The sequence below is a fragment of the Furipterus horrens genome, unplaced genomic scaffold (assembly GCF_987537825.1).
Source record: "Furipterus horrens unplaced genomic scaffold, mFurHor1.1.pri manual_scaffold_8, whole genome shotgun sequence".
Lineage (NCBI taxonomy): Eukaryota > Metazoa > Chordata > Mammalia > Chiroptera > Furipteridae > Furipterus > Furipterus horrens.
This window is the reverse complement of record NW_028327178.1, coordinates 31,414,552-31,435,199: the sequence shown is the minus strand read 5'-3', so window position 1 is coordinate 31,435,199 and position 20,648 is coordinate 31,414,552. Positions and strand designations below refer to the sequence as shown.

The 20,648-nt window shown below is 37.6% G+C and overlaps 1 long non-coding RNA gene across 1 annotated transcript; it reads left to right on the top strand.

Moving 5' to 3' along the window:
• Positions 1-1,792: 1,792 nt before the first annotated feature.
• On the top strand, positions 1,793-19,635 carry LOC150002694 (uncharacterized). The gene is made up of 4 exons (XR_016512718.1): positions 1,793-2,064; positions 2,704-2,818; positions 13,250-13,355; positions 19,525-19,635. It is a non-coding gene; the product is annotated as an uncharacterized LOC150002694 (long non-coding RNA).
• The last annotated feature ends 1,013 nt before the right edge of the window (positions 19,636-20,648 follow it).

Genomic DNA, 20,648 nt, shown 5'->3' with positions numbered 1-20,648 from the left:
TATTTTTTAAAAAATGCAATGAACTTTTAGAAGATTAAGCACGTGGAGTCAAGAGTCCCAGTTCTTGTCTCTTATCGCCTTTTCTTATATCATTAATAATGGTGTAAGAGTCCTAAGGTGTTTGCTAAAGCATTTTGAGCTGCTCGAGAAAGAAAAAATAACTAGTCACAGTTGAACTTTTTCTATCTTCTTGGTGCTGGGAGACCCTAAGTGCATCTCTTGCTCAGGCTAAGGGCTATTGGCTTATGCATTAAACTTGCTACATCTAATGCCTCACATTCTAACAATAAGACAATTTTAGCATAGAACATTTAAGAAAGGTTGGTATGGTGTAAATAGTATTTGGGGTTTCTTTAATCATCTTGAAATGCTCTAGCCAAAGAAAATGTTTTACACTGTATTCCTTCCTACACACTTCTCAATAACAAATCCTATGTTAATAGTTAAAAATGCTCCTTATTTTTTCAATGTCAGTGTGTAGATGTAACTTACATATGACATGCATGATGTTTATTATGTTAACAATGTTTACAGACTTGGTGGAAATTCAAAACATGGCTTTTCTCATAAGCAGAGGGGACTCTGACTAGAATAACACAAGATGAAATTTGTAAATATGTATTATAAGCAGCATTTCAGGTCAAATAGGGTGTGAAAAAGGATTACCAGGAAGCTCTATTTTTTGTAAGCCTTACTCCTTTTAAATTAAACAACTATAGCAATTTAATTCTTGAGCATAATGATGTTAAGTTAGTGAAGTTTTACCATGATGGCAAAGTAGTTCTTCAAATCATTTCTGGTCATTCAAGATCTTCAGCCTGGAACCCATTGAGAGCACCCTATCTGCTTATCAGCATTATTGTCTTAGCTGAGTCTTTATTGTCTCTAATTGCATATAAAATTCTCCTTTCACTCTTTTGCCATATTCAAAACTGATATTTGTTTTTCCAGATGGAATGCAAACTAACTGTGTTTTAACCCAGAAGGGTGCAGCCTTGAGGATACCTTGGGGGAAAGAGATCCCCTAAAATTTCTTAGATCTAGTATTATTCTTCCCACGCCCAAATGCCATGACTACCAGGAAGTCATGTGCTAGGATAGCCTGCGAAGTGCAGGCAGTTCCTTCAAGACAAGGCTGTTGCTGCAATAAGGCCTGCAAGTCCTGAAGTGACGGGAACTTGGCTGTATGGAGCAGCCTGCGTGGTCTTGAGGAAGTCCCCTTGTTATTACCACTGGACACCTCTTCTCTTGCTTTTCAGGACACTTTCTCTGGGATCTAGCACACGCACAGTTGATCTGTGCCTGTGTTTATACATAAAAGTTAAATTAATAGCCATAATAACCCTTATTCCAAGTTCAAAAGTGTACTCAGGATCCTCAAAGCATTTTAACTTTGCCTCTTAAAATGGGAATTTTGCTGCATTGCCAGGCTGTAGAGGAAACCATGCCATTGTAACAAAGGCTATATAATGAAATAATTGAAATTAAATGTATTTTGAAATAAAAATAGGTCAATCTTTTCTAGGAGGACCTCAAATTGATTTGCCATGTAAAATTAAATTCAAAGCAAAAAAATAATGTTTGTATATTTTTTCAAAAATAAAAATTGTTTTAAGCAAAAAACATTTAACTGTTTACTTGATGTATCATCAATTTTAAACAGTATATAGTAAAACTTTAACAGTGTAACATTGTTTTTAAAAATACTGGTGACAAATTTATGGGTACTGCCATAATCTTTCACTAAAAGCTGAACAACACTCTGTAATTATTTCAAAAATGTGATATAAGGAAGTGGCTTACATATATGCTTTTATCAGTATAATACATTTTTTTTCTAGCTGCTACTTATTCTGCCTCCTCCCAGACAGAAAGGAAATACCTGAAGACTCAGGATATCTTCTTCAGGTGGATCTAGATGGTGCTGGATGAGGTTAGGGCAAACTTTTACTAACTGGATGCTTTAACTCATTTATTATTTTTTTGGTAATTTAGAGTTGTCTTTCAGGCAAAAGTTTCAACATTCTATGATGACTCAGAGAGAAAAGCTGGAATAAAGAGAAGGTAAAGTTTCTAACCTAACATGATGAAAACAAAAAAAAATGGACCATGGCTCTGGTGACCACCATTAGCCACAGTGGTGGGTTTGATCCCCAGTAAACTCCTGTTGCTGTGTCTTTTTTAGAAGAGGTGCCACAAAGCTAGTCCCTTCAGAACTTCAGATCTTGCTTCTGACTGACCTTCCTCATTCTTAAATGCAGACGCGTACCTGGGGTATGGCAAGCAGAAACTGGATTAGAGTGCATGTTGAGTAGAGAAACGCAGATGGCTTAACTCAGATGTTTCAACTCAATTTCAGGAAAATGAAAGTCATGTAGGTAAATTTGTAAAACATCAGCAGTGTCTCCTATTAGAAAATTCTAGGAATAAAAATCTTAACTTTCAAAAATCAAGTGTGTATAAGGAATACGTTCAACTGACTAACTTCAAGACAACTCACAATTTAAAAGCAAGTAAAAGTTCAAGATCTTTCCTTCTTGTTCTTGGCAAGTCAGCATTTTCTCTGTCCTTTACTGGGTGTACAAAGAGTAATTCTGAATCACAGATTATATGGTTTAACACTTGTTCACCATAGCATAAGACTGTTTTATGTAGGGGAAATAACTGGCCAGAAAACAAGACAAACAATCATTTAAATTCCAGGTTACAGAAAGGACGCATTTTCCATGATGAGTACTGAAATTCCTCCTCCTTTTCCGGATCCAGACTGCATTGAGATTCTCTCCATGACAAGACATCAAGACATTGGCCATTCTAGGTTGGTGTCTTTACTTTCTTTTTTGTTTATGTATTGACTTTTTTTTCAAATATAAACCAAAAGATCTAAACACAACACAGATGTAGTTAAAACTCAAGAGAATGATGGTCTAAAAGAGCAAGTGTAAATAAATGCAGTTACCAGAGTAGGAAGAAACGAGACATGGGTGAGGGCTACCTACTAGGTGGCTAGGAGAGCTACCTGTTCTAATTCAATTCTTAAAATAACCCTGAGATTACAGTCATACAAACAGTATCCAGGGAAAGTGAAGTAACTTCCTCAAGGTCATGCACTAATGTGACACAAGTGTAAAGGTTTAATCTATAATTATTCAGCGCTACTGATAACTATCATTCTCAGAATAATCTGTACATTTTTAGCTCTATGACTGAATAGAACATGAAATTTTTTTTAAATACAAAGAGAACAATGAAAATATATATTTTAATTTAAAAATATTATAAATCTAGATAAAATTCTGAAGATTAAAGAAGCAGTATAACACACACAGGGGTGGGCAAGTGTAGGTTTACTCAAAACACAGTTTATTCTTGCATTATTATTTATTAATTATTGTATTATTTTACATATGAACAACTGCAAACTTACTTTTGCCCACCCGTGTATACACACACACATACATACACACAGAACTAAGAGTTCTATATACCTTTCTATGTATCTAGCACTGAGAGAGATATAGAGAGATAAAGAGGTAGAGATAGAGAGAGGGGTTAACAGAATGCAAATATATGATTTGCTGTTATTTTGAAGTGTATTTGAGGTTATTTTTCAGAGCACAATGACCAGTCTTCTTCCACGTTTAATAACAAAAACAAGCTACGGAGAAGTCATAGAATCTCTTTTTCAATAAACTTCTTAAGAATTATTCTGACAGTGCACTTTTTAGAAAAGGTTATGTGACATGTGCCTAGATATAAAAATAACTTTTTAAAAAATTTTTTATTTGTATGTACTATTGTGAAATGATCACCACAATGTGTAGTTAACATCGTCACCCTACATAGTATAAAAAATATTTTTCCTGTGATGAGAACTTTTAAGATCTATTCTTTTAGCAATTTTCAAATAAGCAACTCAGTATTATTAACTATAGCAACCATACTGTACATTACAATCCCCAGGACTTATTTATTTCATAACTAGAAGTTTGTACCTTTTGGCCTCTGTCACCCATTTTCTTACCAGCCCCCATCACCCATGGCCTCTGGCAACCACCAATTTGTTCTCTGTAGCTCTGAGCTTAGTTTTTGTTTTGTTTTGTTTTTTTTTTGTAAATAAAGTTAAATGGGTTCATTCATCTTAGTGTTTCCATGATTACTTATGGAAAACAACACACTTTAACAACTACAACAACTATTTTAATCCTTAAAGCTATCTCCATTCCTCCTTTATACTCTTGAAGTACATGGGACCATTGTATTTTTAATTTTATGTCTCAGAACAGCTCTGATGTTTTCTGTGTGCTGAATTTTCATTATTAAATTAGGCAGCAGTAAATTTCATGTGAAAACACAGAACATCAAATTAGGATAATATAAGTAAACATTAATATTGAAAGAATACGGATGTCCTCATTTTCTCAGAAGGCACAGGAAGTATTTATATTGTTTCATAATCAGGAGAGGATTCCAAAAAGCTTTCTTAATTATAAAGAAGTACAGAATCAGGTAATCCTGTATTTATTTAAGTGGCATAATGACATGGTTTTCACTCCTGCAAGGAGGCATTTTCACTAAGCCAAAAATGAGTATCTAAACACAAAATGTGAGATTAACTTCAGTCATGTCTTCCCATGTCCAACTGACTAGTACTGCTAATAAGATTTATATGCTCTAACTAGGAGGTAAAACACACAAACACACATGCACAGTTTGCCTCAGGTAACCATGTATCTTGGCTTAGCTGAAGCAGTGTCTTTCCATTTTCATATCCATGGACCAGACACTAATACTTAATGTATGTTGTTGATACAAAGTTTTTACATGCAAGAAGTCTGCTCTCTAGATTCGAAAGAAAAGAGTCGCCTAGATTTTTCGCCTTTCTTTAGGTAAAGCGCAATGAAGAGGTCTTGTTTGACCAAACTTGTACTTATTTTCATCCAGGGTTGACACCCACACTTTGATTAGTGACAAAAAGTGTATTAGGAAATGGAGATATTAGGCAAAGGGTACAAAGTTTCAGGTATACAAGATGAATGAGTCCTAGAGATCTACTGCATAGATCTCACTTATCACGAGTATTACCTTCCAGATCCTCACCACCACCACCCCCGCAAAGTGGAAACCTTACATTTATTCTACACTCTTAAACCTACCTAACTTTAACAACATAGGTATACAGTACTGCAAAATCCCGCGATATAGCGAAAATCTGCGATAAATAATTAAATAGAATATTTTTAAAAATCCCGCAATACAGTGAGGCCACGATAAGTGAACCGCGATACAGCGAGGGAATACTGTATCATATTGTATACTTAAAATTTTTCTCAGAATGTAAAACTTATGTTAAGTGGTCTTGTCACAAAAAGAATAATAATAACAATCAATAAGAAGGTGTAAGGAAACTTTTGGAGGTGATGGATAGGTTTATGGCTTAAATTGTGGTGATGATTTCATGCGTATATACTTGTCTCCACACTCATCAAGATGCATACATTTTATTATGTACAACTTTTTGTATATCAAAAATTTAATGTGTAATAAATCCTTCATCTTATGAGTTCTGACAATATGCATCTTCCTGCATCTTCCCTCTGCCTCTCAGCTCATATAAATCACTAAGGATTTTTGCTCAGGAAATATTTTATTGGCTGCTAATAGTTGCATTCTAAGTTTATTTTCTAACTACACACTCTTTCTCTATACACTTTCTTAGACCATGGAACTGCCATTTTTTGTGTGCTGGTCTTTAAATACTCTTTTCAAGATGCAAACCAAACACAAAGGCATATGCTGCAAGATGACAGAAAACTTTCTCCTCTGTGCAACAAAGACTCTCGCAGGGCGTCCAGGACAAGCCAATGCATGCTATTGCTAACTTAGCCAACCAAATATGGGTGGAATAGAATGTCTCCATGAATGAACAAGTCAGGAAATGTTGAATATTTTGAGAGGAAACATAGAGTCATCAGGCAAAGAAACATACTAAAGTTTGCAGAAAATCAAAACTACTTCAGAAGGACTTAACGGAAAATGTTAAAATCTCATTCCATCTATTAGATAATCAAAAATAATGACATTAATTCTTCCTATCTGTGAACACAGTATGTGCTTCCATTTATTTGTATCTTCTTCAATTTCTTTCTTCAGTGTCTTATAATTTTCCAAGTACCAGTCTTTTACATCCTTGGTTAGGTTTATTCCTAGGTATTTTATTCTTTTTGTAGCAATTGTGAATGGGATTGTTTTCTTAATTTCCCTTTCTCTTAGTTCATTATTGGCATATAAAAATGCAACTGATTTCTGGGTATTTTGTATCCTGATACTTTGCTGAATTCACTTATCACTTCTAGTAGTTTCTTAGTGGAATCTTTGGGCTCTCTATGTATAGTATCATGTCATCTGCAAATAATGACAGTTTTTCCTTTTTCCTTTGCAATTTCAATGCCTTTTATTTCTTCTTTTTGTCTGATTCCTGTGGCTAGGACTTCCAGTACTATGCTGATTAAGAGAGGTGAAAGTGGATATCCCTGTATTGTTCCCAATCTTAAGGGGAACACTTGTAGTTTTTCCCATTGAGTATGATGCTGGCAGTGGGTTTGTCATATATGGCCTTTATTATGTTTAGGTATGTTCCCTCTACTCCCACTTTGCTGACAGTTTTTAATCATAAATGGGTGCTAGATTTTATCAAATGTTTCTTCTGCATCTATTGATATGGTCATAAGGTTTTTATCCTTTATTTTGTCCATGTGGTAAATCACATTTATTGATTTGTGAATGTACCAACCCTGCATTCCCAGAATAAATCCCACTTGAGCATGGTGTATGATCTTTTTGATGCATTGTTGTATTCAGATTGCTAATATTTTGTTAAGGATTTTAGCATCTATGTTCATCAGGGATATTGACCTATAATTTTCTCTCTTTGTAATGTCTTTATTTGGTTTTAGAATTAAGATAATGCAGGCCTCATGAAATGAGTTTGGGAGCCTCTCTTCCTCTTGAATTTTATGAAATGGTTTGAGAAGGAGAGGTGTTAGTTCTTGAAATGTTTGGTAAAATTCAGCTGTGAAGCCAACCAGTCCAGAGCTTCTGTTTGTTGGGAGTTTTTTATTACTGCTTCAATTTCACCGGGTGTAATCTGTCTATTCAGATTCTCAGATTCTTCCTGATTTAGTTTTAGAAGATTGTGTGTTTCTAGGAATTTATTCATTTCATTGAAGTTGTCTTTTGTTGGCATATAATTGTTCATAATAATTTTGTATTTCTTGGGTGTCAGTTGTTATTTCTTCTCTTTCATTTCTGGTTTTATTTATTTGGGTCCTCTCTCTTTTTTCTTGATGAGTCTGGTTAAAGGTTTGTCAATCTTGTCTTTTCAAAGAACCAGCTCTTCAATTCATTGATCTTTTGTATCATGTTTTTAGACTCTATTTCATTTCTTTCTACCCTGATCTTTCCTTCTACTCACTTTGGGCTTTGCTTGTTTTTCTTTTTCAAGTTTTATTAAGTGTGAAGGTAGATTGTTTATTTGAGTTTTTTCTTATTTTTTTGAGATAGGCCTGTAATGCTATGAATTTCTCTCTTAGGATTGCTTTCCCAATGTCCCACAGATTTTGGATTGTTGTGTCCTCATTTTCATGTGTTTCAAAATATCTTTTGATTTCTTCCTTGATCTCTTTGTTAATTCATTCATTGTTCAATAACACGTTACTTAGTTTCCATGTCTTTGTGTGTTTTTCAGTATCCTTCTTGTGACTGATTTCCAGTTTTACAGCACTATGGTCAGAGAAGATGCTTAATATAATTTCAGTCTCCTTAAATTTACTGAGACTTGTTTTGTGTCCTAACGTGTGGTCTATCCTAGAAAATGTTCCATGTGCACTTAGGGTGAAATGCTCTGAAGATATCTAGTGTGTCATTTAAGGTCACTGTCTCCTTGTTGATTTTCTGTCTGGAAGGTCTATCCATTGATGCCAATGGGCTGTTAAAACTCCCGACATTCACTTTATTTCTGTCGATCTCTCCTTTTTTGTCCATCAAGATTTGCTTCACATATTTAAGTGATCCTATGCTGGGTGCATAAATGCTTACCAGGGTTATATTCTCTTATTGGATTGTTCCCTTTATCATTATGTAGTGTCTTCTTTATCTCTTACATAGCTTTGATTTTAAAAGTCTATTTTGTCAGATATAAGTACTGCTACCCCAGCTTTTTTTCCCCCTTCCATTTGCATCCCTTCACTTACAGCCTGTGTGTATCTTTCGATCTGAGATGTGACTCTTGGAGGCAGCATATATATGGGTCTTGTTTTCTTATCTATTCAGCTACCCTATGTCTGTTGGTTAGACGATTTAAGCCATTTACATTTAAGGTAATTATTGATAAATACATATTTAGCACCATTTTATTGTTAGAGTATTTTCCTCTTTTTCTTTTTTTCTCTTTTTCTTCTTTTCTCTTTTTCTTCTTCTTAAAGCAAGTCCTTTAACATTTGTTGTAATACTGGTTTGGTGCTAACAAACTCCTTTACCTTTTCTTGTCTGGGAAGCTCCTTATTTCTCCTTTTATTTTAAATAATAGCCTTGCCAGGTATGGTAGCCTTGGTTGTAGGTCCTTGCTTTTCATCTCCTTGAACATTTCATGCCACTCTCTTCTGGAATGAAATGCTTCTGTTGAGAAATCAGATGGCATTCTAATTGGTGCTCTTTTATAGGTAACTACCTGCTTTTCTCTTGCAGCTTTTTAATTATGATGTGTATCAGTGTAAGCCTTTTTAAGTCCAGCTTATTTGGAACTCTGAGCTTCCTGGACCTGTGTGTCTTTTTCCTTATCAGATTAGGGAACTTTTTGGTCATTATTTCTTCAAATAGGTTTTTGATCCTTTGCTCACTTTCTTCTCCTTCTGGTGTCCCCATGATGTGGATGTTGGTATGTTTCATACTGTCCAAAATGTTTACTAAGCTCTCCTCACTTTTTAAAATTCTTTTTCTTTTAGCTGCTCCACCTGGGTGTTTTTTTCTATCTTGTCTTCTAAGTCACTGATTTGATACTCTGCTTCACCTAATCTACTGGGTATTCCTTCCACTATATTAAGATGTCCATACTTCCCAAAGCAATCTATAGATTTAATGCAATTTGTATAAAGATTTCAATGATGTATTTCACAGAACTAGAACAAATATTTCAAAAATTTATATGGAACCACAAAAAAGCCCCGCATAGGAACAGCAATCTTGAGAAAGAAGAGCAAAGCGGGGGGGGATTGTGCTACTTAATATCAAACTATACTATCAGGCCATAGTAATCAAAAGAGAATGATACTGGCATAAAAACAGACAGATAAATCAATAGAGAGAGCCAGAAATAAACTCATACCTTTATAGTCAATTAATATTTGACAGAAGAAGCAAGTGCATACAATGGGCTAAAGATAGTTTATTCAATACATGGTGTTGGGAAAATTGGACAAATACATGCAGAAAAATTAAACTAGACCACCTTCTTACACTACACACGAGATAAATTCAAAATAGATCAAAGACTTAAATGTTAGACCCAAAACCATAAAAATTATAGAAGAAAACATAGGCAGCAAAATCTCAGAATTGCTTGTAGCAATAAATTATTGGATACATTTCCTCAGGCAAGAGAAACAAGAGAAAAATAAACAAATAGAACTACATCAAACTAAGAAGTTTTTGCACAACAAAGGAAGTCATCAACAAAATAAAGGGACAACCCATGGAAAGAGAGAACATATTCACCAATACATCTGATAAGGGGTTACTATCTAAAATTTATAAAGAATTTACAAAACTCAACACCAAAAAAACAAAACAAAACTGAACAACTCAATTAAAAAGTGGTCAAAGGACCTGAATAGACACTTCTCCAAGGAGGACATACAGATGGCCAATAGACATACGAAAAGATGCTCAATGTACTAATCATTAGAGAAATGCAAATTAAAACCACAATGAGATATCATCTCACACCTCTCAGAATGGCTGTCATCAGTAAATCAACAAACAACAAGTGCTGGTAAGGATGTGGAGAAAGGGGAATCCTTTTGCACTATTGGTGGGAATGCAGATTGGGGTAGCCACTGTGGAAAGCAGTATGGAGATATGTCAAAAAATTAAAAATGGTTATGCCTTTTGGCCCAGCAATCCCACTTCTGGGAATATACTCAAAGGAACCCAAAATACTAATGCAAAAACAAGGTAAGCATCCCTATAGTCATTGCAGTGTATTTACAATTACTAAGATATGGAAGCAGCCGAAGTGCCAGTCAGTAGATGACTGGACAAAACAACTGTGGGACTTTTACACAATGGAATACTACTTGACCATAAAAAAGAAGAAAATTTTACACTTTGCAACAGTGTGTATGGACCTAGTGAACATTCTGCTAAGTGAAATAAGCCAGTTAGAGAAAGACAAATATTATATGATTTCACTCATATGTGGACTCTAATAACAAACTGAACTAACAAGGAAAATGAGGACAGACTCATAGATGGAGAGCAGCATGACAGCTATTGTGGGGGGGCATTGAGGAATAGAGGGATTGAGAAAATAGGAAAAAAGACTCATGGACGTGGACAACAGTGTGGTGACTGCCGGGAGGGGAGAGGTATAAGGGAACTAAGTAGTAGTGGATAAAAATACAATAAAGATTAAATCAAAAATAATGAAAGGTGGACAAAATAATGGTATGGTATATATATGTTAATGATTAATAAAAGATAAAGTTAAAATGTGTTTGGTTTGCCTTTTTAATTTGCATTTTAAGTTAATGGTTAAGAGTTCATACTTTGAGGACCAAGTACTTGAGTTCAAATTGCAGCTCCACCACTTACTAGCCATGTGTCTTTGGGCAAGTTACTTAACCTCTTCATACCTCTCTGTAACTTAATATTTAAATTTTCAAAATGAACTCAACTCAAAATTAAGAGTGCTGACATCCAAACAACTGAAATTATACAAACTCAAAACATCTATATTATCTGATCCAAAGCCTTGTTTTACACAGGCTGAGAAAACAGGCTAAAAAGTAACTTGTTGATAAAGGCAGAGTTAGGAAGTGACTAGAAATAATTCTCTTTCTGCAATTCCAAACTGCAACTGTGATTTTTTCATTAATATTTTGCTTTAGGCACAAGCTTGTTCTGTCTAGTCTATTCTGCACTAGAAATTCCTCTGAATACACAAGCAAATAGAGAGGAATAGCCAAACTCATGAGAATCTGTAATTTTCAATTGAGCTTCCTTGGAAAAAGGCAGAGTGGGAGGCTTTTTTCCCTACAAGTTCTAATTATGTTATTTCCACCAAGTAGAATAGGGCAGCCTGGTGAAGGTGGGGGCAGGGCGGGGAGGGGGGAGATTACTTGAAAATGAGATGCTACTGACCCAACCTTCAGTAGGACATAAATATTAGGTAATGCTACTAGAATAGCAATTACTGCACACACAAAATGACCATGCTTTATGTTCAGTTTCTACATGACTTGTATTGCCAAGTTCCTGGCCAAGTGAAAAGAGCTTTATTTGCAAAAGCTAGCTAACCCAATATAAAATGAAAGGAAGTGAAGTTTGTCTTTACCTTTGCATGTATTTTTACCTTATTTCTAGGACATGATCTACCTAATGTTTTCAAAATCACTATCCCCTGCTTCCTTTTAAAATGTGACGATAACTAGCTGATAAATTTTTAAATTGTTTAATAAATTCCTTCATAATAATGTATAAATCACACAAAGCACTTTGTTACTCCTCCTTGGAGTAAATATCTTAAAATTATAAAATATCCATTGACTCAGAAAACAAAATGAAATTTTATTATCACTAGGCCATCAGTCAGGAGGCAGAGTATTTTGTGCACAGACACTTTCCAGTGTCCCTCAAATCCCATACTTGGCATCTGTCCATTTAGGACCACAGAGCACACCTGGGATGCAGGTTTCCCATTCTGACCAAATGACCTAATGCAGCTAGTCTCTAAGAAATAAACATAAATAAATATATTCTATAGAACTTGCATCCTCTTGTTATTCCTAAAAGCCAAGAAGCCACAATCTTTCTCTATTTTTTTTTTTGTTTTAGATGACTTATTCATACATACTTCTAAAGTGAAAATCCAAGGTATGAGGAACAATAAACCATACTCTGTGAATTTAAGATTCCAATTATTGAATATTCTGAGTCTTAGACTGATTCTCCCACAGTGCCACACAATGGAAGCTCACAATGACACTTTTATGATCCATAAAGCAATTCTTCACATGAGCTTTCACACGGATTTTACTTTGTTCAACTCTGTCTTTCCAGTAATACTGCCTGCTTAACTTGTTGAATTGTCATCAAATTTACTGATTATTTCGATGAATTTTCTAATCCTAAAGTTAAGAAAGAAGTACAGTGATACATTCTCTTCCTCTTTCATACCCACAAGACAATTAGTCACAAGAAGTCATTGTTGACTGACTTACCTTTATTGTAATAGCTGACTCTGCATGGGTGTGACTCTCCAAAGGTATGACATTATTCAAGTCCAGCTGGAAAAAAAAGTTACAGTAAATTAAGAGACAGTTGCCTAGTAAAATAAGAGGTCAACTTTCAAGAATATAGTAATGTTCATAATAAATATTAACATTTTTTTAAATTTTTAAACACAACTGTCCTCAGACAAGCTGGTAAGGGTCACTGTGATCCTTAGAACTAAATTACCAAGAGCATTTTTTCCCCTTTGTCTTAGGAAGAAAGAAAAATAATTTCCAACTTTCATTGTTTCAGCTTAACTGGTTTGCTTAATATTTGAACATGTTTTTGTCTAATAAAATCTCTATTTTGAGTAGGAACTAGATGAGGTAATGCAAGGCCCACTACAAAAACAAAGAGATTAAAATTTACAGTTCAAACAAAAGAAGTTTAAAAACAAACATTTTCCTGAAATGCTCAGTCACTGGAGACATTTTGATTCTCTTCTTCACATCTGAAAACTACTTCAGCACTCCAGTTCCCAGGGTGTGTATGAATGAAACTGAGTTAATTAAATTACTATTTATCATATTAAAAGGTTTTCAATTACTTTTGATACAAAAGTAAAGTTACTACATAGAAAGAATTTGCCAATCATAATATCTAATTTAGGATTCAAAATAACAGTATCATAACTTTTGGTTAGCACTGCTCTTACAAGTTTGTCCTCCAAAGTAGTGATCCCCAATATTTTTTTGTGCAGGACAACTATGACAGACAGCACACTGGTGGACAAGTTCACGCTGAGGCTCTGTCACCTTCCGGGCTAGAGTCTACCCTCTATCTCCATCTGAAGGAGATGTCAAAATGTGAGTAGCACTGTTATTGAATAACTTTAAATGTGTTCTAATCACTTTAACAAGCAAATAATTCACAACTTGATTAAAATTACTACATTGACTAATATGGTACTGAAATAAAAAACCACCAACAACAGATTTTGAAAGTAAATTAAAATGAGTAACTGAATACCTCTGAATCCTTGCTTTTGCTTTAAAATGAAATTTTATTCATTTTTGAGATACTGCTTCTCTTTGCTAACGTCATTATTCTGAATCATTTTGAAAAGATCTTTAAAGCCCATATTTTACGTCCATGTTTGCTCTCCAAAATGATTGCATTGTTTCTATTTTACTTCTTTGTTATTCCTAAGAATGTCACTTGTCTACGTGCAAAAGAAGTAACTTCCAAGAAACCAGCACTGTTTTCTGTCTTCTGAGGGTTTTTTTCTGCATATCTCCCAAGGTTGTTAGTCACATGAGATCAGCATGACAGCTTCTGTCTGACACTCTGAGTAAACACTCCCGTGCCAGCTATGAACCAGCAAGCGCTGTCATGCACACAAACACCGAATTCCAGTTCAGGGCTGCTGTTAGCAACCCAACACTCCCAGCCTCTCTCCCCAGCCACTGCTATTTCCCTTATCTTATCAAGAATTCCCATCACAAATCCTAGGGTGAAACCAAAGCCCGAGATTCATTCTGTAAATGGAGTTGGGTAGGTAAAATGGACATTCCCAAGAGTCACGCTCCCCTAAAGAATGCTTAGTTTGTTCAACTCCAGTGGGAAGGGGGAATTTCCATGTTGTTAAGGTTTCACACTTGTTGCTCCTATAAAGAAAAGAGCCTTAATGAAGAGGAGGGACACAGGAATGTTCTCCATGGGCCCCTGCACTCCTCTTTCTTTATTCTGCTCACTCAGTGGTAAGGGAGGGAGGTGTTACCCACAGTGAACCAAGCCTCCCAACACACCCCTACTCACTTTAGTGACATTTACTCACATCCTTCCAGGAATACCATGGTCTCTTGCCCTTTTCCCCTTTACCTTCATTTTACTCTCACACACACAGACACACACACACATACACACACACACAACCCAGCCTCCAAAATAACCTTGAAAATGTATTCACTTACTCATTTATTCACACATTCAAATACTATCTACTGAAGACCTTCACTGGGTCAGGCACTGTTTCAGGTGCTGGATACATAGCAGTCCACAGAGAAAAACCCCAGCCCTCAGGAAGTTTACATTCTAGAGAACAGCAACAGATAATAAATAAGCAAATGCATAGCCTTTTAGATTGTGAGATGCCAAAAAGAAAAAAAATGAAGCAGGGAAGGAGGGTGGGGAGCTCTGGGGATGGGAGTAATTACAATTATTAAATGGGTGGTCAGAGAAAGCCTCACTGATAAGGTAGTATCTGGTGGGGGAGAGATAAAAGTGAGGGAATAAACTTTGTGTATGTCTGGAGCAAAACCTTCTAGAGAAAAGAAACAGAGTGCAAAGGCTCTGAGGCATTAGCCATATCATGCTGTGATGTAAGTGGCTGATAACATGCCACCCATCCAGGAATGTGCATGTAACACGAGAGCCTTCAGCTAATGGATTTTAGACATTAGTCAGTAGGAGGGAGAGGCATTTTGACGGGGCACCAGGGCCTTGCTAAGGTTTCTGAGATAATCGAGATAATTGCTGCTTTGTATACACCCCAACCCAGCATTACTATAGTCTTACCACCTTTTAAAACCTGTATGATTTTTTTTTTAATCTTAAGATGTGTTCAGCACTCTATTTAGATCCAAGAATAGACAACTTTGTTTTCTTTGCTGAGCCAAATGCTATTTTGCACCAACAATACCTTCTCCTACTTTTCCTCTGTTCCATGAACAAAGTTAACAATCTCCTTAAGCCATTTTGGTTCTGGGACTTTGCATTCAAGCAGCCGGTTCTCACAGTGATTCACAAGGAGCTCATGGGAACGACTCAGACACCTGACTCACTGCACAGGGCTCCCTCACGCTTTCAGGCAATGGTCTGTGGCTGTGCTCCAGGGTTAACTGTTGTTGTCCCCAAGGTGTGTGATTGTGCATTGAAGATACGCTGGCTTCTCTGCTAGACCATAGGGCTTGTAGTCTGCTGGGCTTCTGTGATTACTCTGTAAGTTCTAGCTCAGAAAGACAACAAAGTTTTCCCTACCCTGTTACTGTAAGAGGACATCCCCCACCCCTAAGTTGGCCAATGCTCCTCTCTCACTGCCTAAGGTGGAGGCAACTCTTGGTTCATCTAACTGGAGAGTCCATGAGAATCTCAACATCCTGACTCCTAGTGTCTGTGATGACACTCTTGCTTTGGTTTCTGTGGAAAGGGACCGTGTTCCTTCTCCAGATTAAAGGGAAGAAAAACCCTCTTCCATTTCTCAATACCTGATGTAATACACTGTCTTCTCAACTGGCCCCTGAACTCCTCCAACTCTGCCCTGTCCATCTCTTCTGCCACACTCAGCTCCTTGTATATCCTAGACACTTAACACCTTCTAACTGACAGCCAGGCCACCTGGCCACCCTGACTCACACCACCATTATTCTTCTCCTGCTCCTGGCTTCAGTGAGGTTGGAGAAAATTCACATATGCAAACCAACACATGTGTATGTGTGCATGTATGTATGCACGCACACACAATCCCAGCACAACATTTTCTGACCAGATCCACTCTAACATATTATCTGCAGTGGATATTCCAAACACCTTTCCCTACAATACTACTTTTTATTTCTATTTAATTCCTCCCAGTATGTGGGCTTGTTTCAACACATTTTTATTGGTCATCTAATATATGACCTCTGCTTTCAAAGTACTAACACTCTTGAGAAAGAGGAATGGGTGGAGTAGCAGACATGGATGAAATAACCCCACACCACAGTGTGATTGTTGCTAGGCAGGTGTATGAATCATTCTGAGCGGGGCCATAGAGGGAAAGGAATGGGGGAAAGGGTAAGTGATTGAAAATAGAAAGTATGGGAAAAGAAGAATTGATGATGCCTCTCAGGTTCCTGGTTTGAGTGGCAAAATTGACAAGGCATTTGAGGATGTAGAAAAATTGAGTTAGAGAGGTGTGAAGGAGTGGAAAAATCTTTTTTGTCAGTATGATGAGTTTGATATCCCTATGAAATTATTATGGTCGTTTGAGGTCCCCGTGAAATACCTGAATGGTTATGTTCCATGTTTGAGTCTTGGAAGAGAACACTGTGATAGATTTGCACAGTGGGAGTGGCTACAGATTCATGCTTGGTACCAAGTGAGAAGAAAAGAAGGAAAAAACTCAAAAGGCATATGCATTTAACAGGTAGGCAGAGAATAAGAAATGAATTTAGAAAGAACAGCCAGAAAAAAATAGAAAATTAGGTGACTATTTCTGCCTCCTAAATCAATCTGCAATTGTGTTCTCCTTCTCATTTCCAATTACTTACTACACTTTTCTAACTGGATATTGTTCTAATATCTCAAATTCAATTTTCACAAAAAAAAAAAAACACCTTTGCTTCTGACTTCGCTTTCTGTGTCAGTAAGATGAAAAAAATGTTTTTTTCCTCCACGGATAAATCTGAAACCCCTGATTCTTCACTCATAGCGTCTATGCTTTGAGTTACTCTGTTCTGGCAAGTGCAATGTCTCCTTCTAAATTTTTCTTCTTTTAAGAATCAGCTCAGCACACACATACCCCCCACACACACAAAGAAAAAACTTTCTCTAATCCCATGGTTCAAAGTGTGGGTTTGGGACTCCATTACTTATGATGACATTATACCCCGCATATATTTCTACCACAGCATTTATAATAGATTACAAGTAGTTAAAGATATTATTTCATAATATATGATCTATTTTGTAAAGATCTATTTTTGTTTCTTTAAATGAAGAAACACTTATTTATCTTTGCATCCCCAACAAACCGAAAATTAAATATTTGTTGAACAGGTACAAACTAAATGTTGAATAAATGAAGGAATACATGACTGAAGCTAAACTAGAAAACACATTCCTCCTTTTAATTGCCCTTCTCCCATCGCCTGAAGATATTTCATCTTCTTTCTGTATACACACATGCTTTATTAATCAGCTTTCTATGAGTAAGCCTCCTGGCCACAATAAACATTTTTTTTTAATATTTTAACAGCCACACATTTCTATCGTTAGCTTTCAGGGTATTTCATAGGATAACAACAGATTTGGCTCCTAACTCTTTGACATTAATTCTAACACATATACTCATTGGAATTTTCAATGGAATCAAATACCAGCCATCTGTCAAATCATTAGCCAAGACCTGCTGATTTATAAATGTTGGAGTGCATTGGGAGTAAGGAGGCCATGATGATAGATAAGAGACTCTTTAATTATTGTTGGTCTTTACAAAAACCTTTTGTTTTTCATTTTTATGTTTGAGATAAGATTAAGGGATGATACTAATCAGCTAGTCACTTGAAGTTTATTCTCACCCATATGTATTTTGAATTCAGCAAATTATTCTGGGAAATATAACTCAGGTAGATATTTTGGGTAGATGTAGATGTTAAAGCCAATTATTTGCACAAAGTATATTTTGAACTCATGCATTATAAGTATGTGTCTTAAGAAAAGTACATTTACCATAATGTTCATGTAATTTAGAGGAAAAACCTGTAAGTTAAATCTTTCACATCTTTCTAACACTCTCATTTGTTTTAAAGCAATAATTAATCCTTTGTCAGTAACAGTCACATTTGTTTTTGTGCACAGAGATTTATGAAGTAGATTTACTCTCATCCCAGCAGAAAAGTCATGAGCCAGAGAACTAGCTGTGTATTATTTGACTTTCAGCATGTCTCTTCAACTCACTGAGTCATAAGTTTCAGAAATTTTTTCTTTTTTCTTTTGTTTTTTTTTTTTTTGTTTTTCTGTTACAGTTGTCTCATTTTTTTCCCATTGTTTTCTCCCTACCCTGCCCTCCGCACCTCCCATAGTCAATGCCCACCCTGTTGTCTATGTCCATGGGACCACTTGTACTAGTTCCTTGTCTAGACCCTTCCCCTTCTTTCCCTCCTTTTCCCTCCTCCCCCACTGGTCACTGTCAAGTTTCAGAATTTTTAAAGAGGAGCTAATTCAAGAATGACACATGATGGCACTGGGTGGTACGTATATTGACACCTCACAAAGCCTTGGAATAAATGGCTTATGGAAAGTATACAATCCTGAAACTGACTTTGACAGTCTCTGGGGGAAGCTGAACAACCCAACAAAAATAATATTTGCATTAGTTATTTCTCATCCTGGAACCTGCAATTATCGTCACTGTTAAACAGAAGCCAAAGTCTTGATAATAAGGCATAAATACTTGCCTATAAGACTCACTTGCAAGAGCACTAATTCTAGATAGGACTTATATATAGTTTCCTGGAATGATCTGTTAAAGCGTTTAGAAAAAGCCTTCCTTGTTTAATTAGTTTTCCCAGCATGATGGGGAAAGAGAATTATCACCAAGGTGTGCTACCACCCATGTCTGGATCAAAAGGAAAGAATGGAAACTAGAAGAGTACTTTCCTTCAGATTAAACTATCCCTGGCACTCAGCACTGTTCTAGGCACTGGAAACAGAAGGGTAAGCTAAGCAGATACTCTTCCTAGATGCCCAGACCTCAGCTAACTTAACCACCAACACAAATAGCAGTAGAACAGTCACTCAGCTGTTAAGCCCTAAGCAAACAGAGAAGAATGTGGTTCTTTCAGCTCTAAGAGAGGCTGGTCCTTGGTGGTGGAGGAAGAATGAGACTCGAGGAGATGGCAATTGCACTGGACCTGGCAAACTGGCAAAATCAGAACAGGGGAGAGAAGAGTAGGAGATCCCAGTGGAGGGGAGATGAAAGCACCTTAGACCACAGAAGGAAGTCTGCTATTCTGGCCAAATTTTTCTAGTAGCAAATGAACCCTTTATATTTTTATAAGCTCTTCCATTACTCCAACATCAATAGTCAACCTTTCTTAGAAGTTTCCTAATCTGGGGCTGATGCTAGTGTTTTTGTCTTTCAAGAAGAGTTCAAGTTAACATTTACACTTGGAATAATAATTATCATTATAACAACTACCATTTATTGCACCCTTATGAACTAGACACTGCAGAACGCTTCACGTAGATTTTTTTTTTTTATTTAATCTTTAGGACAGTCCCATGTTGGGAGCTATTCATCCAGTCTGACAGATCTGGAAACTGAGGCATGGAAAAATTGTCCAGGTGACACAGCTAGTAACTATTGGAGCGAGAATTCTGACCTCTAGTTATGCTTTGTGTAAGAGATTTTGTAAATCATATCGAAGAGTACCTTTCCCCTTAACACCTCTGGAATTTTGTCCTAATCGAATCTAGGTAACAAGGGGTCACAGAACTGTCCGTTTAGATCATCTGTAATTCTTTCTCCCTCAGCCAAATAAACTGCAAACCTGTTGGATGCAATGAAGGGGCCTTGGGGAAGAGGTGAAAAGCCTTCGCGGAGACAGCCACCTGGAATCCTGCGCCAGAACCTCGGCTCCCTGAGGGTGGGCCCCACGCACCACGTCTGCAGTCAGGACGCGGCTTCCCACGTCACTTGTCTTTCTTTGCGCCACCTAAACTCTGGGGCTCACGACACATTCACAGGGCGCTGGGCCTTTCGGCGACCTCGGGCGGCAGAGTCACCTCGGAAAGCGAGGTCGGCCCTAGGGCCGAGCCCTGCCTAGGGACCCAGAGTCCCGGCCACTCTCCTGGGAGGAGGCGATTGGGAAAGAGAGGACGGCGGGGCGGGGCCTGCCACCCAAAGTCCCCAACCAGGGACTTCACGGCCCCAGGTGCTTGTACGATCGGGGGCGGGAGTCACTGCGAGCCTCCCTCCTCTGCCAGTTCCCAGCCTCAGCTCCTACAGCTCCCAGGCCCCGGGCTCTGTTTTCCCGGGGCGCCCACACTTGTGACCTCGGCTCCCGGCAGCGGCGCGGGCGCCGCGGGGCAAGGAGAGGCGGAGCGGGGCGGAACTGGGAGGTGGGTGCGGGCTCTGGGAGGAGCCGAGTGCGTGCTCCTTGGGACCCAGCCCAGGTGGTGGCTGGGAGCGGGACGAGCGGCCGGAGGCAAGGGCGCGGCCGGGACTGGGGCGCGATGGCGCGGCGCGCGGAAGGCGCCCTACTGCTTCTCCTGGTAAGTGTGCCAATCGGGTCGCGGAGCCCGGGCAGGCCAGGGCACCCGCGGGCGTCGGGCTCGCGTCCCGACCCGCCCGCTCCTGCCGGAGCCATCCAGGCCCGCCCGGCTCTCCCTCTTTG